Raw genomic sequence first — 15,332 nt, 5'->3', positions numbered from 1 at the left:
TCGTGGCACTCCCCTCACCCTCCATTCAACTGGGTCCCTCAGCCACCCTGGATTCAGCTTCATTGGTCCCATGTGCTGCCGCTTTCCCACTCGCCAGTGCCCCTTCTCCTTCGCCAGATGATGCACACAAAGACAGAGAAAGATGAGGGAGAGAAAGATAGGTAGGGAAACAGTCAAAACCTAACTCGCATTAACACATATGTACATTTACTTATCACATATTACATCACGTCAGGGAATTCCATTGCAATTGCACTCCCAGTCTGCCAATACCTATTTCACCTGCAAAGCTGTAATGGACATTTAACATCAGATGTACACACAAGTAGGATTATGGACATGAAGAGGCAGTGACACTGCATTACACCAGGGTTTTGGCAGGGGAATATGAAACTTCATGTGGATTCACAAAGTTGTCACTTCAGTGACCTCCCTGGGCACTTACCACATCTAGGGCCAGATGTAGGAAAATGCCAATTTGCGACTTGCAAATTGCAAGTCCCTGCGACTCGCAATTTGCAACTCGCAAATTGGTATGCAGAACGGTGTCTCAGACACCGTCTGCGAGTCGCTATGGGGTCGCAATGACCCACCTCATTAATATTAATGAGGTGGGTCGCAAATTGCGGCCCCATAGCGAGTCTAGGCACTCGCAAACATGGAGGCCTGCTGTCGTCAGCAGACCTCCATGTTCGTGACTGCTTTATCAATAAAGCAGTTTTTTTTTTTTTAAGTGTAGCCCATTTTCCTTAAAGGAAAACGAGCTGCACTTAAAAAAAAAAAAAGAAACCTTTAGTTTCGGTATTTTTTCAGGGCAGGTTGCCCTGAAAAAATGGTTTTGGGTCCATTCGCAAAGGGGAAGGGGTCCCATGGGGACCCCTTCCAATTTGCGAGTGGGTTACCATCCACTTGAAGTGGATGGTAACTGCGATACCATTTGCGACCGCATATGCGGTCGCAAATGGTATTGCATGCCACTCCGAATCGCAAATAGGAAGGGAACACCCCTTCCTATTTGCGATTCTGAAATGCATATTGCGAGTCGGTCCCGACTCGCAATATGCATTTCTGCATCGGGAAATGTGATTAGCGAGTCGCAAATGGCAATTTTTGCCGTTTACGACTCGCTAATCGTTTCCTGCATCTGGCCCTTAGTACCATCCCATTGTTGTAAGGCCAATTCCCCACACTGATATCTACAAGAGCTGCCATTGCTGTACCATCTGCCCTCATGTAAGATCATTTAGCAGTACCCCTTTGTTGTGTCCTTACACATCCCTAAACACTGAAGGTGACATATGATTGCATAGTCAGCTATAAGGCCAATACTCCTGTCACATTGAGGCCCTTCTTGGGGATAAAAATGTGAAGGCAGACCCACTTACAGTCAATGGCAGTGACTGTACCAAACCAATACATACACTGTTCAAGTAGGAGACCAACACAGATAGATTTGCATTTACAGCTCTCATACACTGATGGCGAGGGTTGGAGTTGCTCGGACACAATGCTTAGGTAGTCAAAACAGCCCCAAATATGGTAAATTTGGGAGTGCACCCCACTGACAGCATTGTCTTGTCACACATAAATCATGGTTACCCTGGCAGGGTCACTGATACCCATCATAGTTATGTGTCTATACCATTGTCCACATTCACAGTATGGCAGAATCGAGCCACCCAATCCCATTCAAGCCCTGTCAAGTGTGAGATAACAGTCAGTACTCACCTCCTTGTGGCTGCTGTGCTGCCCTCAAGCACCCATCCACCTCAGGGTAGGCCACTGCCAAAATGCAGGCCACTGGGGGGGGGGGGTCAGGGTCCGACGGGCATCCCTCTCTCGTTGGGTGGACATCCCTAGCTGGGCCTTTGTGATCTTCTGTGCCCGCATCTCAGGTCCTTCCACTGCTTTCTGCAATGGGTGCTGTGCCGCCTATGGACCCCCAGGATCCGTACTTGCTTGGCGATGGCATGCCAAATCCCCTTCTTTTGATGGGTGCTGACCTGGATGGGTGACACAGACAGGAGGAGAACATGATTAGGAGTGGCACTACATCGACAGCAGTGGACTGCAAACACCGGACACACCACATCACCATCCACATCCATCCAAACGGGTCACACTCCATTTATCCATGCCCCCAGTATGCATGCACTGTGGGCGGTATTTCCCACGCCACTCACTACGACACACACACACCTAACACACACTACAATGGCATGGGGCTTACCTGCTCCTCTGGTGCCCCAAAAAGGGTAGAAACCCTTCCACAAGTTTACTAGTTCTTTTTGGGTGAAGGTCGGGTCCCTATCACCTGCAGGATGTGGCACAATGGCTCCCAGAGACAGTACAGAAGCTCATGTAGTGGAGGTGTTGCTTGCAGGAGTGTCAGGAGTCAAGTGAGCTAGGCGGCAGAAAATAGCAGTCATGGCCGCCGCGTACATGATCGTCACCGCTGGCGGTGACCCTCATTGGCCCCAGTCCCCCATAGGCAGCAATGTAACCCAATGAGAAGTTGCACGGTGGTTGCGACCGCCTACCGCCATGACGGCATATGCTGGCAGAATTGCATCACTTCCAACTGTGTTGTGCTGCTGGGCAGGCGGCTGCCATTTTATTTACAGTTAATGGGTTTTTCCAAAAAATGTAAGTGCGTCATGAGAGTAAAATGTCCATAATTCTGCACAGTCCCATGTATTTACACCATGTATAGGCACATACATGTGACATTCAACACGGATGTCACCTGAAGTGCATTTGCACCTGCATGCTGCCCCGTAGGCGGTGTTGCACCCTAGATCACTGTCATATCTACATGCATGGTCCGTGCGGGACACATATGTGCACACGACATGGAACATAACACATGAATTGGGTGGCACAAACAATCTACAGGGCCAGCAATGGGCCTCATGCATTGCATAAATGGCACTCCTGCATACACAATGGAGTAACTGTCACCCGTTCACGCATGTCTGTATTGTTTAGTGTGTGGCACGAGATACTGAACTGCTAACATGTTGGGAGTGCTCATCACACGCAACATTTTATCTTCTCTATCCTAGATACCATGTAATGAGGATAAAGAGAAATGCACCTGTGTACCATCTGTTAGTTGACCTCGCCACCTTTGAAGAGAGACACATTGTGCAGACCTATCGTCTGAATCGTGTCACCATCATGGAGCTATGTACTCAGTTGGAGCCTGATCTACTGCCTGCCATCCGCAATCCCCATGCCATCCCTCCCATGGTCCTAGTATTGTCGGTGCTGCACTTCCTTGCCAAGGGTCCTTTCAGGTCACAGTGGGCTTGGCTGCAGGGATCACACCGCCGATATTCAGCATTGTGTTGTGGGATGTACTGTCAGCTTTCCTTAAACACCAGGACAGTTACATCAGGTTCTCCCAACCGGCGGATTTGCCCACTGTGGAGGCTGACGTCTATGAGCTGGGACAAATCCCTCACATGACTGGTGCAATAGATGGCACCTGTATTGCTTTGGTTCCTCCAAGTGTCAACAAACAGGTCTATCAGAACCGGAAAAACGTTCACTCCATTAACATGCAGGTGGTGCACATGGCGGACCAGTACATCTCCCAAGTGACTGACAAGTTTCTGGTATCTGTCCATGACGCCTACATATTGAGGAACAGCAATGTCCCACACATGATGGCACGTTTTCAAAGAGAGAGGGCTTCGTTCATTGGTAGGTATCCATGTGGATGTGTGTCTCTGCTGTTGCACGTCAACACTACCTTCCCTGTGGCTATCCTTGGTTTCTAACTGGCCCTGTCTTTATTCATACAGGAGATTCAGGATATCCTAACCTTCCCTGGGTGTTGACACCAGTGAGGTACCCTACTACGGATGCCGAGACATGTTACAATAAAGCCCATGGTAGGATGAGGCATGTGATAGAAAGGACTTTTGGCCTACCCAAGGCAATATTCCGGTGTCTCCAAGTCTCAGGAGGTGCCCTCCTCTTTAGTCCCCAAAAGGTGTGGCAGATCATTGTTGCCTGCTGTATGCTCCACAATCTGGCCCTCAGACATAAAATGACATTACTGGCAGATGAGGAGATGGCCACTGGACCAGTGGATGGTGCTGGACACATGGAAAGTTATGAGGAGGCAGATGACGATGGTGCAGCAGAGTCTAGGACGGAGCTGATCAATCAGTACTTCCAATGACATACAAGTATGCTGTGTGTGTAATGTTGCAGGTGAAATATTTGCACTTGGATTCAATAAACAGCCTCTCCTGGCCAGGTATATCAGTGGGGATGTCACATTGACACTTACCATATGTGGGTAGTGATAGACAACTGAGTTTATGTCAGGAGCATTGTCAGTGGTCTAAACACTGCCATTTGTACCAAATGCAGGTTGCTAGTTTGACATCTACTGAAGACAGTCCTGTAATGTGCTATGTGTCATATTATCTCCTGTCCAGAAGTGAGTCAAGCTATGGGTTCTGTACAGCATTTCCTTTCATATCCTAACTGTTGCCTGAGCCATTCATGGCAAGTTGGGTGTGCTAACAGTTGGAGGTGTTGTGTTGACCCCATTCCAGATGTCAGCTACAGGTTTTTGGTTATGTCATTCTTGTGTTTCTTGATGTAGAGGTGTAATGTGTTGTGCCCTGTTTCCTTGCCAAAACACAAGGGGCCTTACGACAACTTACTGCATATGTGCATAGGGTGGCACCATGACTCAGATCCTGATTTGTGTCCCTGTGTTGTCCTTTTTACAGATTGGGTAACTCGATATCCTCTGGTGTGTGGCGGGACTGCTAACTCTCCTTGAGAAGACTAATGTAACATCTCTGGTGTCCCATGTTCCCTGAGGTGGATGCCTCTTTCTACTGTGATTTATATTGGCTGTGGGTTGATGGGTGTTACAACACATGACATTTCAGTTTGCTCACATTTCCACTTCATACAATAAAGACACAAATGCATATGCTGTGCTCTATAGTGTTTATTGTGCACATATTGTCCTACAGTTGATGAGTGGGGTCATAGTGTATGATTTCATCGGAGTAGATGGCTTAGCTGTAGGTAATCAATCAATCAAACAATTTATAAAGCGCGCTACTCACCTGTTAGGGTCTCACGGCGCTGGGGGGGGGGGGAGCTAATGGTCGAATAGCCATGTCTTGAGGCATTTTCTGAAGGCCAGGAGGTCTTGGGTCTGGCTTAGTTGGAGCGGTAGGGAGTTCCAGGTCTTGGCGGCGAGGTAAGAGAAGGATCTTCCTCCGGTGGTGGAGCGGTGAATGCGGGAGACGGAGGAAAGGGCGAGGCTGGCAGAGCGGAGCTGGCAGGCGGGGGAGTGGAAGGTGAGTCGGTCGTTGAGATAGGCCGGACCTGTGTTGTGGAGGGCTTTGTGTGTGTGGGTGAGTAGTTTGAAGGTGATCCTCTTTGATACGGGTAGCCAGTGTAGTTCTCGGAGATGGGCTGAGATGTGGTTGCGGCGTGGGACGTCAAGGATGAGTCGGGCGGAGGCTTTTTGGATACGTTGCATTTTCTTTTGTAGTTTGGCCGTGGTTCCTGCATAGAGCACGTTGCTGAAGTCCAGTCAGCTGCTGACTAGGGCGTGGGTGACTCTTTTTCTGGTTTAGACGGGAATCAACTTGAAGATCTTGCGGAGCATGCAGAGGGTGTTGTAGCAGGAAGAGGAGACTACGTTCACCTCTTGAGTCATGCTGAGTGCTGATTCAAGGATGATGCCCAGGTTCCGTACTTGGGTGGTGGGGGTGGGTTGGGGCTCCGAAGGAGGTAGGCCACCAGGAGTCGTTCCAGGCAGAGAGGATGCTGCCGAGGATGAGAACCTCTGTTTTGTCTGTGTTAAGCTTGAGGTGGCTTGATTCCATCCAGTCTGCGATAGCGTGAAGTCCCTTGTGGAGGTTGTTTCTTGCTGTTGTGGGGTTTTTCATGAAGAAAATGATCAGCTGGGTGTCGTCTGCGTAGGATATTATGTTGATGTTGTGGGAGGGGAGCCATGTAAACATTGAAAAGTGTTGGGCTGAGGGAGGATCCTTGAGGGACGCCACAGACGGTTTCGGAGGATTCGGACAGGTAGGGCGGAAGGCGGACTGCCGGAGAGGAAAGAGGAGATCCAGTCGAGGGCCTTGCCATGGAACCCGGTGTTGTGGACGCGTGTTCGAAGGGTGTGGTGACAGACGGTGTCGAAAGCTGTGGAAAGGTCCAAGAGGATGAGAGCTGCGGTTTCGCCTTTGTTGAGCATGGTCCTGATGTCATCTGTGGCAGCAATGAGTGCGGTCTCTGTGCTGTGGTTCTTGCGAAATCCGGATTGGGAGGCATTGAGCGCTTTGCTGTCTTCCAGGTAGCGGGAAAGTTGGCTGATCACGATTTTTTCGATGACCTTCGCTGGGAAGGGGAGGAGGCTGATAGGTTAGTAGTTAATGGGGTTATCTGGATCTGCTTTGGGTTTCTTCAATAAGGCGTTGACGTCGGCGTGTTTCCATCTCTCCGGGAAGGTGGCTGTCTCGAAGGAGCTGTTGATGATTGCGCAGAGGTGGGGTGCGATGATGTTGCTGGCTTTGTTGAAGATCTGTTGCGGGCAGGGGTCCGAGGGAGAGCCGGAGTGGATGGAGGCCATGGTGTTAATGGTGTCTTCACTGTTGACGTAGGTCCAGGAGCATAGAGGGTTGGTGTTGTTTGATGCGTTGGGTTCTTGGTTGTCTGTGGTTGGCTGATGGGTCTGGGGTTCGAAGCTGTTGTGGATGTCTTCGATCTTTTGACGGAAGTGAGTGGCGAGGGAGTTGCAGAGTTCCTGTGATGGCGAGGGTTCGTGGGAGCAGGTCCTGGGGTTGGAAAGTTCTTTGATGATGCCAAAGAGCTCTTTGTTGTTGTGGGCGTTGGTGTCTATTCAGCTTTTGTAGTTGGTTCTTTTGGAAGTGTGGATCAGCTGGTGATGTTTGCAGATGGCAGTCTTGAGGGCGGTGTGGTTGGATTTGGTGGGTGCAAGGTGCCAGGTCTTCTCCATTCTTTGACATTCCCGTTTGGAGGCCTGCAGGTTGGGGGTGAACCAGCTGGCCTTGGGTCTGTGGTGGGAGTCTGAGGGTTGTTTGAGTGGTGCAAGGGTGTTGGCGCAGTCTTCTAGCCATTTGTGCAGGTGGGTGGCAGCTGTGCTGTACAGGTCCAGTGTCTAAGGGCCCTCAGGAAATCTGAGAGATGACATTGAACAGTCCACCAGGGTGTGTCCGTGGAACACAAGGGAGAATGTTCACAAGACGTTCACTTCCTGGCAGTGGTTTTGGTCTTGCCATCTGCTCCAGCTGGATGCCTGGATGGACGATCACATTTGCGGGGATTTCTCAGCTGCAGTGGGAGGGGGTGTCAGGGCCTCCAGTCCACTGGCTTCCGCTGATGTGGATGGCTACGATAAGAGGGTGCCAGTGGAAGGGGCCTGCTGGTAGGTGGAGGTGGGATGCAGGATGTTGGGGAGGTCCTTGAGCATCCCTGCAATGGTGGCCATGGAGGCACTGAGTGCCTGCCACTGCTGCATGGCCTCCTGATAGTATTGCCTCTGCAGCCTTAGGTTTTCCCCCAAGATGCTGAAAATGTGGCCCATCTTGTCCTGGGATTGCTGGTATGCTCCCAGGACTTGGGAGATAGTCTCCAAGTCATTCAGGTCCCTGGCTGCCCCGTCCTCTGGCCCACAGGTGTCAACCCACGCCCCCTGCCCCCATGTGCCTGTGCACAGGCATGGTGTACCCACTCCCAGCATCAGCAGGACCTTCATTTGTCTTGTGTTTGAGGGTTAGACTCTGGCCCCTCTAATGTGGAGCACACAACTGATTGACCAGTCCTTGTAACACAGGTTTGGGGTCGAGTGGTTGGCTGTGCTGTAACTGCCACAAGGTGGGGGGGGGGGGGGGTTGGATGTGGGCAGAGTGAGGTTGGGAGTGGTGGCCTGACCAGATGTGCCTGATGGGCCAGGGAAGTTGTCACTGTTAAGGCGTCCTGAGGCGTACTCGGCAATGGGACCTTCATCTAGGGGAAAGCTGGTAATCTCTGGCATCGTCTGCATGGGCCTAGTGGCTGGGGCACCTGTGGAAGGAGTGGAAGATTGTTACCTGCTGAAGTTGTGATTGGCTGTCTGTTTGTCTGATGCATACACTGGCTTAACTTGTTTCCCACTTATGGCAATGCCAGATGCAGCACTGCAGGCATTGTTTGTGGATAGTGGATTGTGAGTGAGATGACACGTTATACTGAATGTTGGGGCATGGGGATTGGATTGCTATCATTGCCACGAGTTGATTCTCATTCTAAGCATCCAGTTGGTGTGTTGGTGTGGGGGGTGTAATGGCTGTACATGCAGGAGTTGTATTGTGCAGTGCATTTAGCAGGTATTGATGCGGATGAACAGGTGCTTTGTGGGAGTTGTATTGATTGTTCTTGGCCGTGCTATTCATGCACTTGGGTGGGACTGTGTGGGCATTGTGGCTGGGTGATCATGTGGCATTCAGGGGAGGGGTATTAGGTGATTGGGTGTGAGGTGGAGTGGTAGATGGGGTGACTTCGGGAGTGCTAGGGTGGTGAGGGGTATGCTGGACAGGTGTACGTAGCGTCAGGGGAATGATGGTTAGTTATTAGACTTCAGTCCTCTGGATATTCCAGTCAGGCCCTCAGGATGCTGGACTGCCAAGACCTTCTCCTCCCATGATGCAAACTCTAGGGGAGGTGGTGGGGGCCCACCAACAGTCTTTTGAATGGCTATTTGATGTTGTGATGCCATGGAACGCACCTCTTCTTGATGTCCTCCCTTGTACGTGGATGGTTGCCCACTGAGTTGACCCTGTCAACAATTCTCTGCCATAACTCAATTTCCTGGCAATAAACGTTTGCTAGACCTGTGCACCAAACAGTTGTGGCTCTACCCTGACGATTTCATCAATCATGACCCTCAGCTCATCGTCTGTAAAGCGTGGGTGCTTTTGATGTGTCACGGCGGTTGTGTTGTGGGTGGTGGTGTGTGTTGTGTGCAAGGGTGCAGTGTGGGGTGGTTGGTGTGGTGGGGGTGTTTTGTTGTGTGTGCTGGTTGTATGTGGTGTTTGTGTGCAGTGACGATGTGTGTATTGTGATACTGGTGCAGTTGTGTGGTATGTGATGCGTGTGAAGTGTGATGGTGACTATGTTATAACAGTGCTGTGTCCTCCATTTGTGCGCTCCTCGCTGTCAGTGTGTGTGTTTTTCTGATTGCAAAGGATTGTGGGTGGGTGTTATATAGTGCAGTGAGTAGGTGTGTATGATGTGTGTATGTGTTTCAGGTGTGGGGTATTCGTATTGTCCAATGTGGTGCTGTGCTCTGGCGGAGGTGGGTTTTGACCGCAGCGGCTTGTATCACCAATGCAAACCACTGCATGACCATGTGTTAATCTGGAGGGCAGAATGTGGTTGGCGTGGCGGTGCTGGTGGTGCCACCGCCTCTTTCCCGCCCTCAGTTGTCCTGGCGGTGTCGGATTTGTAACTGTATTTTGGCGGTGTGTGACTCGTAATATGGAGGCTGCAATACCGCCTCCATTACGGTCTTTTGGCGGCCGCCATTGCAGCGGTCTTTGGAAAAGACTACCAAACTTGTAATGAGGGCCCAAAAGGGTGACATTTACTAATTCTAGCACAATCTAAGATGTTATGCAGGGCGCTGGACAATAAACATTTTCTATACACAATCAATACTCCATACTCACATATATTTTTGATTGATAAAATAAAAATCACTCAAAAAACCAATAACATATTAAAAACATAAGTATTTAAGTTAACATTAACATATAAAATAATATATTTATCACTATTAATGAGTAAAAGTTAAAAAACATATGAAAAGAATTTTCAATTTAAATATTAAAAATATTTTATATTAAAATTAACACATTTAAAAAAAAAACATTATTTTCAATTTTACTAAAGTAACAATGCAGCCTGGAGAAGTCACAACTACAACACATAATGAATACATACATCACAAATAAGACAGATTCAATGACTGGTGAGCATAAAAATGCTGTTCCAGCGGGGGTAAATGAGAAACATAAAGAAGGTTAGTACTTTTGCAGACATTACCAGTAGTAAAGTGGGATTGAAACAAGGTTCTGAAGAACATAAACCTGGACCACAGGAGTATACCGTTTACATAAGCCGGACTATGATTTACCATACCACCTGATCCCTCCTTCACATCCTTATTATACTAGTAACATACAGCATCAGCCGGCTACGACTCATCACTCTCACCTTTAGTCTTCTGGGCTCTATGCAGCAAGTATTCCTGGTACACACATATTCTGGGGTTGACTGAGGGGTGGCATAAGGTTGTGATGTGCGTCTGACTCTGTGTTACAATACGCCATGTCAGCATGCCATTCTTCTAATGCTTGTAATCCTCCTTTCATCCAATGCATTGCAACCCTGTGCTTTGCTAGTAGCAGTCCAAAAGCCACAACACATCGACGTACCGTTTGAACATCCTGATCATAACCTAGGAGCACCAGCATTGGTGCCGAAGGCAATGTCACACCAGTAATCTCACTCAGGGCGCCAAACACTATCATCCAAAAATTATGGACCCCCAGAATGCATTGCCATTTGCACAAAACTAGAGTCCTCTACACTACACCTAGGATAACAAAAATTCTCAAGTAGCCCATATTTGAACAATCGAGTCGGAGTGTAGTACACTCTATTAAGATATTTAAAATGCACCAGTCGGTGACGGACATTCAGAGAGATAGTTCTGGTTACAGTACAACAGTAGGTCCATTGGCTGTCTGAGATGTCAATGCAGAGCTCGGCCTGCCACTCCCGGTATGTCCGGGAGGCAACCGGCTTTCTAACGGCTTGTGCAGAGGTGTATAAATTTGATATTGCATGATGGGTAGATTCAGCCCGCAACAAATATGCGAGGGCTGGGGCCTCTGGTGGGTCGGCCAGCTCACCATCCAACAGTACCTTCCATAGCTGTTGAAGTGTGGTAGGCGCTGCTGTACATGATTTTACCTGTTCTCAATCACTAAGCACCTTATTCTTGAAGAAATCACCTATGCGGCTTATATTGAGCCCATTCATTGCTTCTAATATTGCACGCTCTTGACAAATGGGGATCCAACTGTACCATTCCAAAGGCAGTCATGGGGAATACAGAAGTGGTTTACTCTGTAGATCGGCCAGTTTTTTGAAGAGACACCATGTAGTGCTGACAAGATCTATTACGTGATAGTGTTGTAGCGGTCAGTCGATTAAACAGAGAGGCAGCGAATTAGGCATCATGCTCCATCCAAAGATGTGGCGGGTCAGGCGGGCTGTGCATCCAGTAATATGCAAACATAGTTTGCGCTGTCATGTAACATGTCTCAAAGTTAGGCGCATTTAGGCCACCAGCCGAATAGGGCAGCGTAAGGATATTACACTGCACGTGCAGCTGTTTACCAGCCCACGCTAACCTCAACATTAGTGTTTGCCAAGTGCAGAACAATGTATTCGGTAGTAAAATTGGTACATTAGTAAAAAGGAACAAAAAATGGGGGAGCACTATCATTTTTATGATGGCAATTCAACCGAGGAGAGAGAGAGAGGAAGGCAAATCCAACGATCCACTGCCTCTGCAAGTCGATGTATAGCCTTCCCATAATTGTCCAGAACACCCACTTCAGGATCCGTATGTACCTGTATGCTCAAGTAACGCACAGATTCAGTGGTCCACATGAGGGGGAACAGGCAACGTGGCCTAGTGAGTGGAAAAATAAGCAATCTATCCCAGTTTATGCACAACCCCAACTGACCGCCAAAGTGCACCACCTCTCTGAGGATCGGCAAAACATTCCGTTCCGGTTCACAAATGTATAATAGGGTATCATCAGCGTACGCTGAATTATTATTTTGCAGGGTGAGAAACTCAAATTAAACAACTGTGTGACTAAAGCAGCAATATCCCACATCATGCCCACAGATACAAACCAATCTTGTCATCCACCAGTAGATGTTGCATGTCATGTGATGCATATTAAACTTCAAGTTAAGTAATGTGAACATCTGCATGCTGCTTTCCCCACCCAAGCCTGTCCCTCCACACTTGACACAGCCACTTAAACGTTACCCCATCCACCCAGAACCCCAATTACCAAACCCAAGAAACAACACTGTGGAACACACATGGGGGCAGCTTATGCCTGCCAAAAGCTCCTGTTACACACAGTTGTATGCAGGCCATTTTAAGTGTTACATTTCTCCAAACAACATGTCAAAGCTGCGGTGCGTCATGTACCAAATATTTGGCCCTATCAACCTTTTAGCTCATCCCTATGGGGCATTCAGGAAACAGACCATGATCCGGTCTAGCAAACCACTGGTGATGTACATATGAACAGTCACACAGATGTAATCTAAAACAGGCATCTCTCGTGGTCATGTAGTTAATAACAGCATAGGGCAGAATAATCAAACATATGTGAACTACCAAGTGTGACGTATACAACTCACACCACAGGTATGGCAAGGAAATGCATATGAATGCAGAGCAGGCATATCACAAGTATTAATCCTGTTTCTCAAGTTCATGGGAAGATGTTGCATCCTCGTCTACTCGCCCTGGTGGGCCACAATGAGTCTTTGGGGACACGTGATGTCCAAGGAATTTCTGTACACTCGTGGGGTCATTGAACATTTTTGATTTCCCATCCATCATAACACGTAGTCGGGCTGGTTATAGCATTGCATAATCCAGCTGAAGGTCTTTCAGTTTCCTTTTCACAGGCAGGAACTGTTTCCTCGCTTCCTGCACATGCTGTGTAAAGTCTGGGAAGAGCGACAGTTACATTCCTTCATAGCAAAGTGCCTGGGGCTCCCTAGCTCGGCGCAACGCTGCATTGCGATCTCTGTAATTTAAGAGTCTTCCAATAATGAAGCGAGGGCAGGCCACTGGCACCAGGCGTGGACCCAAAAGAGCGATGGACCCACTCTACCACAAAAATGTCAGAGAATGTGTTGCACTCCAGCAGATCTATTAGAAGACGCTCCATAAATGACTTCATATTACTGATCGCCGTGGACTCCACCAGGCCGACAATATGTATGTTGTTCTGGCACAAATGGCCCTCCAGCTTCTCAGCTTTCACCTGCAGTGTCGCCATGGATCTTTCAAGCAGCATCTGTGTCTCTGCCATCGCCACACATCCGTATTCTATGTGCAACACTGCAATCAACATGCTCCAAAATCATGTCCATTCGATAGGAAAGCAAATCAATCTTACCATCAATTTTAGTGAGTTCATTCCCCATATCAGGGCCAGGGTTGTCGGAGTCAGTAGTAGTAGGTGATAGGGTCTCACCCCGAGCTTTGGTTGCTTTGCGGGGTTCAAATTGCAGTTGGGCTGCATCTTAGCGGTCTTCCCATCTTGGAAGGACCAGTGTGACACGGCTTGGAGCAAAAGCACTGCAGGGGAGCTCAGGGGCGGCTTATCTCTCAGGGGCACGAAAGATAGTCTACAGTACCACAAGCACGGAGTCTGAAGCCTGATTGTCTGGCAAGCCCACACATCAAACCACTCCGTCTCAGTGCATTGCGGCCCATGTGAGCCCTCTAGGCTGCGATCTCAAATGTGGTACCTCCGCTCCTCAAAACGGAATAGAAATTACTGTGCAGTATTTCAGCAGGGCACTCTCTTCACGCCCATGTGGATCACGGCGTTAGGCCTGTGGTACGTTATCAGACTCCCCCGCAAGGACAGAGCTCGCACCAGCTGTTGGCAGTTACCACAGTGTCACGTCAGCAGGCTCCACCATTTGAGGCCTCGTGCCTAATGTCTCCTCTCTTTTGGCTGCCATCGCGACCACCCACCACCCTCTCTCCAAGGCCAAGTGAACTCACCAGCCGGGTCCCTCAGGTCCGTGCCGACCAGTGTAGCATTCCGCTGGGGCTCCCGCAGGACAAATAACAAGCTGGGGAGCAGGCCGAGTGAGACACGTGCTTACAGGCCGCCAGATGCACAGCCGATCGCTGTCCCACAACATCCCGAGCGGTTGCTGACCCAGGAGGCCCCAGGCGTCAGGAGCACTCCAGGCTTCCACAGTCAAAACCACAGGCACCGCTCTGGTACGTCTATACCTGCACCACTTCTCATAGGCATCTTTCCTCGTGCTCTCAGCCGCACAGCGCATCCTTGCGGTAGCAAGTCGCACCAACTCCAGCGCAAATCAGGTCACGTCCGCCACGTCGCTTTCACAGCAAACAGGAGCTTCTCTCACCAGTAGCCGCTCACCGTCCAGGCACAATAAAACCCCAATCTGCTGGGTATTTTAGCACACAATAAAGCCTGTAGAGCTCGGCTAGCTTGTGACCTTCTTAGCTCCAGACAAACTCCGCCCCTAAATTAATACATTTTAGAAAATATATTTCAAACAACACAACGTATTCCAATAATAAACATATTTAAAAATCATGAATAAAATATTGTTTCATAAATAAACCTACAACATATATAAAGATGCAACAAAATAAGCACTTATACATCATACATAATATATATTTATTCTATTTTCATAATTTAATTTGGCAACATTTTAAGAACCTTCAAATTAAATGTAAAAATCTAAATCAAAAAATTTAAGTGTGTCACGGTTGTTAAATGTGCACACCTAGACAATTCCATTGTCCAACATACAAACATGCTCTGTGTACACTGATTTAGTGTGTCCATAGTTCCTGTTGTCACTCCCTTCTTACTTTTGGGTTCCCCGAGTACCAACCACTGCAGAAGAACAGGAGGAGGAGGCAAGCACCCGTGTAGACCCCTTGTGGACTTGGCTACACTGGAGGACAGGCATACTCACCTCCCGTCTGGACAGGGCCACAATCACAGAGCTGTGTGCACAATTGGAGCCTGATTCGCTACCTGCTATCAATTGCACCACAGTAATACCCCCTCTTGTGCAGGTACTATCAGAGTTCCATTTCCTAGCAACAGGCTTTCCAGGTGACAGTGGGCTTGGCTGCAGAATGTCACAGCCAATGTTCTCGATTGTGCTTGCAAGGGCGCATTCCCACAGGTAGAAGAATTGCTGTGAAGGCTGGATTCTATGCAATGGGACATATACCACATGTTATTGGGGCCACTGACGGACCCATATTGCCTTAGTCCCTCCCCCCCGGGACAATGAACAGGTGCACAGGAATATGAAGAGTTTCCACTCACTCAATGTCCAGGATGGTGTGCCTTGCTCACCAGTACATCTCCCACGTCACTGCCAAGTATCCTAGGTCGGTGCATGATGCCTTTGTCCTGGTGTCTGGGTCGCAGGGAATGTTT

Source organism: Pleurodeles waltl, chromosome 10 (assembly GCF_031143425.1).
Source record: "Pleurodeles waltl isolate 20211129_DDA chromosome 10, aPleWal1.hap1.20221129, whole genome shotgun sequence".
NCBI lineage: Eukaryota > Metazoa > Chordata > Amphibia > Caudata > Salamandridae > Pleurodeles > Pleurodeles waltl.
This window is presented reverse-complemented; position numbering follows the sequence as displayed.